We start from the raw sequence: 5,255 nt of genomic DNA on the forward strand, positions 1-5,255 counted from the left end.
GGTCAGCAGTTCGAAACTACCAGCTGTTCTGTGGGAGAAAGATGAGGCTTTCTGCTCCCGTAAAGATTTACAGCCTCGGAAACCCTGCACAGGGTCGCCATGAGTCGGAACCGACTCCATGGCACATAACAACAACAACAAGTGTATATGTACCAGGTACTGGGCCAGGTGTAGGGGATACAGTAGAGAACCAAAGATAACCCCTGTTCTCAAGACAATGTCTTTGCTTTCCAAGAAAATCTTTCTAAGAGGTTCCCTGAGCTCTCTGCCTTAGGATCATAATGTATGAGACTTGCTTAGAACAAGAACCAAATGTCAAGAAAAATAATATTAAAATGTATTAGTCACTGAGTTGACTAGTAGTCAAGTGCATAACCCTTTCTGCTTCCCAGGTACCACATATCACAACAAGCTTTGCCAATGATAAACTCACAAGAAAAAAATTATATTCAAATATAGCAAATATCAACAATAGTAATGATAATAATGTTTTGTAGATTAAAGTATGCAAATGTCTTTATACTTTCCAAAAAGAACCCAGAAAGCCCTGCTAATCAAGCAAAGTTTAGTTAGTTAGACTTATTACAGTAAGGAAGGATACAAACAGGAATGGTGTCTCAGAAGATGAAATTCAAGAGAAAATACGTATAAAGGTTTAGGGCATAGACTAGGTGATTTTATATTTTATTTTCAACTTTTTAGTGTGAATTGGGTTAAGTTTTACAAGCAGATCATTTTTCTGTTCAACAATTTATACACATTTTTCTTCATGTCATGGACTGAAATCCTCACAGTGTAATATCACTTACCCCACTCCCTCATTGCGCTTTCTGTTTTGATTTCTCCTTTCCAAACTCTTCTGCACTTTGACCTTGGGTAAATGCTGCTCTTTCAAACTCTAGTGATTTATTGTTCTAAGGAATGTATACCAACTTTGTATTGTTGCTCCCCTTATACACTTCCCTATTATTAGGTTAACAATTGAGTCATGGAGGTGAATTCATTTCCAGACCTAAAGGGTGCATACAGGCCATATGTTCAGGGGTTCCACCTGACTGTAAGCCTGATTGTTTTTATCATTTGGAGTTTTATCCCATATTTTTCTTCCACTCTATCCAGGACCTTCTAATGAGATATTTTTCAGAGCAGTTGGTAGTGATACCCGAGAATCATCCAGTTCTTCTGACCTCAGAAGATATCCAATATCTCAGTGGATATTGAAGTTTCCATTGTCCATTACTTCATTGGACTAATTGTTTTCAAATGTCTTTGATTTTCTTCACTCTTCTTTCCTCCAGACAGCAAGAGACCAATGTTTGCTCCCTGAACTACTTCATTTTAAGGAGGACTGGGAACTGGTTGAGACTGGTCAGAATTTATGGAATAACAGTTTTGAATAGACTAACAACGTATTCAGGATCATGAAGCAGATTCTTGATAAGTAAGGTATTTTAGTTGATTTACTGCTTTAGCCTCTACAAGCAAGTATTTCCTGAAGTGAACATCTAAACTATATTTGCCCAGGGGTTTACTTGAACTTGTCATTTAGTTTGATCCAGACTTGTTGTTGTGTTAGGTGCCATTGAGTCAGTATCGACTCATACCAACCCTATGCACAACAGAACGAAACATTGCCCGGTCCTGGGCCAGCCTCACAATTGTTGCCACACTTGAGCTCATTGATGCCATCACTTTGCCAATCCATCTGGATGGGGGTCTTGCTCTTTTTCTCTGACCCTCCACCTTACCAAACATGATATCCTTCTCCAGAAACTGGTCCCTCCTGACAATATGTCCAAAATATGCGAGATGAAGTTATGCCATCCCAGCCTCCAAAGAGCTCTCTGGCTGCACTTCTTCCAACACAGATATGTTTACTCTTTTGGCAGCCCATGGTACTTTCAATATTCTGCTCCAACACTATAACCCAAAAGCATCAATTCTTCTATGGTCTTCCTATTCACCGTCCAGTTTTCACATGCATATGAGGTTACTGAAAATATCATGGCTTGGGTCAGGCACACCTTAGTCCTCAAGCTATCATCTTTGCTCATCAACAGTTTAAAAAGGTCTTGTGCAGCAGATTTGCCTAATGCAATATGTCATTTGTTTTCTTGGCTGCTGTTTCCATTAGTGTTGATGGTTAATGCAAGAAACATGAAGTCTTTGACAACTTCAATCTTTTCTCCGTTGATAAGAATGTTGGTCCAGTGGTGAGGATTTGTGTTATCTTTACATTGAGATACAATCCATACCGAAGGCTGTGCTCTTTGATCTTCATCAGTATTTTAAGTCCTCTTCACTTTCAGCAAGCAAGGTTGTTATTATCTGCCTATTGCAGATTGTTAATGAGTCTTCCTCCAATCCTGATGCCACATTTTTTTTTTCTTCATAGAACCCAGCTTCTCGGATGATTTGCTCAGCATCTAGGTTGAATAAGAATGGTGAAAGAATACAACCCTGGCACACAACTTTCCTAATTTTAAACCATTCAGTGTTACCATGTTCTGTTTAAACAACTGCCTCTTGGTCTATGTACAGGTTCCTCGTGAGCACAATTAAGTGCTCCAGAATACTCATACTTCGCAATGGTGTCCATAGCTTAACATGAGCCACAAAATCAAAGGCCTTTGTGTAGTCAATAAAGCACATATTTCTGGTATTCTCTGCTTTCAGCCAAGATCCACTGGACATCAGCAATGATATCCCTCGTCCCATGTCCTCCTCTGAATCTGGCTTGAACCTCTGGAAGTTCTCTGTCAATGTATGCGTTCAACCATTTCTGTATTACTTTTAGTAAAACTTTACTCACATGAGATATCAAAGATTTTGTCCGATGATTCCTGCATTCCGTTGGGTCACTTCTCTTTGGAATGGGCACAAATAAGGATCTCTTCCAATCAGTTGGCCAGAGAGTTGTCTTCCAAATTTCTTGGCATAGATCCATATCTAGCAGGCTCAAAATATGGTGATACAGGAAAGAGCAACCCATTGTATATGTTCAAAACAACAATGTAAAGTATTAATAAACTTGATGCGTGACAAAGTTCAATCAATTATTTCCAGTGACACAAGTATGGCTGGATATTACAATTGGCCTGCAGATTCCATTCCTGATCTTTCTCATCTAGATCAGCTAAGTATTGTTTTAAGATAGGTACAGAACTCCAACAGATGAAAAACCTGTTGAGTAACATCAAATTTACTAGCTTAAAAAGTCACACTAGGCCTACCCTGGGCTCATCTCTCCTCAGCTTGGTCACGGCGGGTAGCACAGGGCCGCCCAGGCCGAGGGTGTCGCAGCGCTGCCGCCCCTGCCTCCCGCCTCCCCGCAGGCCCTCACACCAGCAGCATCCGCTGCCGCCTAGAAGGCCCGCCTGAGGCGGGCGTCAAGCTGCTCGCCCCCTGGCCCAGAGCTGAAGCCGGAACACAGCTTGGGTCTCCTGAGACGCGGCTTCGAGGACTAGGAGATGGAGGAGGAAGAGGAGGCGGAGGAGCGTTTGATTCACCTCACTGAGCTGACCCCATACATCTTGTGTTCCATCTGCAAAGGTTACTTAATAGATGCAATGACCATTACAGAATGTCTTCACACCTTTTGTAAAAGCTGCATTGTAAGACACTTCTATGATAGCCACAGATGTCCAAAATGCAACATAGTAGTACATCAGACACAGCCTCTTTATAACATAAGGTTGGATCGACAGTTACAAGACAGTGTACAAATTAATGATCAATCTAGAGGAAATAGAAAAAAAGCATGATTTCTTTAATGAAAGAGCTCTAGAAGTGCCTAAACCTGCTGTTCCACAGCCAGTTCCTTCAAGCAAAAGAAAATCTAAGAAATCCCTGGAAACAATGTTCCATATTCCTCCTGAACTTGACATGTCTTTAGTACTGGAGTTCATTGGTGCTAATGAAGGCACAGGACATCTTAAGCCTCTGGAAAAGAAATTTGTCCGAGTTTCAGGAGAAGCAACTATTGGGCATGTAGAAAAATTCATCAGAAGAAAAATGGGTCTTGATCCAGCTTGTCAGATATCATCTGTGGTGATCACCTGTTGGAGCAATATCAAACTCTAAGGGGATTCAGCAATGCAAGATGGTTTACTTGACCTTCATTGTGGTCTTGTGGCTTCTCCTCTGAAAACAACTTGAAGATTCTAGAAGTAATATGAGGAGAGAAACAAAGGAAGGAGGCTTCTGCCAGACTGCATCTCACCAAAGATTTCTATGAAACATGTAATTGTAACCACTGTGTGCTATTTGAGTTACAATTTATCTCTTTTCAGCACCAAGAACCATTGCATTTATAAGTACAATTTAGAATGATGGAATGCACTATTTTACTAGAGACTCTATATTAAAAGCATTCCTAGCTCAGGGGGAAATTTCTAAAACAATGAATTAAAAAAATTCCTTTGATTTAAAATACTTTGACATGAATTTTGCTTCCATATATCTGAAGCAAATCAGCTAACTGTTCTTCATTGAGCCATATCCCTTTCACGTTGGTGGCTGGGATTCTTAAAGGAATGACATCAATCGGTCAGTCATCCTTTTGGAAAAGAAGGATGTTTGTGAACTGAAGATACACAAACATCCTTTTTTAGGTTAAAATAAGTTTTTATTTAAATGTTGGATACAGTCTTTGTTAATTTCCAGAGTGTGCTCTTAGACAAAGACCAAAACTTGGCCATGCTTACATATTGCCATAATATTTCCAACTTTCGTTGTGTGTGTAATATTAGCAACACTGCTAAATGAATGTTGCTCAGTTCTAAAATGAATGAATTAGCATTTTTCTGTGTGAATAGACCGTCTCCTATCAAGTTTATGGACCATGTCATAAGTCTTCAGTATAATAAAAACTTCCTTAAATTAGTCTATGGCAAAGTGACTCTGCTACAATATGTTAATTTGGTTGTCATATATTTTGAGTATGTAACATGGTTGTTGGTCCCTTGTAATGGCACAACTTCTGAAAGTAATAAAAAAAAAAATTAAGTGAATTTGGTTTGTTGAATATGTACTCATTCATTCCTGTTTCCTCATTAAGTCAGTTTAAAATTCTTTTTCTCATTTTTCCCCCCCAGTGGTGTTTATGAGCCCACTCACTACCATGCACACACTTTAGTTTGAAATATTATTTTTTCCTAAGTAAATGTGATTCTTTCTAAAAAATATTTTGTAGACCCTGTTTCACATAAAAATTTCAAACTGTATAGAAATGATTATGAAATTAGACAAAGATT

The 5,255-nt window shown here is 39.2% G+C and overlaps 2 pseudogenes; both read left to right on the top strand.

Annotated features, from left to right (window-relative positions):
- The window catches only part of LOC102812115, a 45,038-nt pseudogene extending 41,657 nt beyond the window's left edge, over positions 1 to 3,381 (top strand).
- An 89-nt stretch (positions 3,382 to 3,470) lies between these two features.
- On the top strand, positions 3,471 to 4,158 carry LOC102812492 (annotated as a pseudogene).
- The last annotated feature ends 1,097 nt before the right edge of the window (positions 4,159 to 5,255 follow it).

This window comes from Chrysochloris asiatica, unplaced genomic scaffold (genome assembly GCF_000296735.1).
Source record: "Chrysochloris asiatica unplaced genomic scaffold, ChrAsi1.0 scaffold00033, whole genome shotgun sequence".
NCBI lineage: Eukaryota > Metazoa > Chordata > Mammalia > Afrosoricida > Chrysochloridae > Chrysochloris > Chrysochloris asiatica.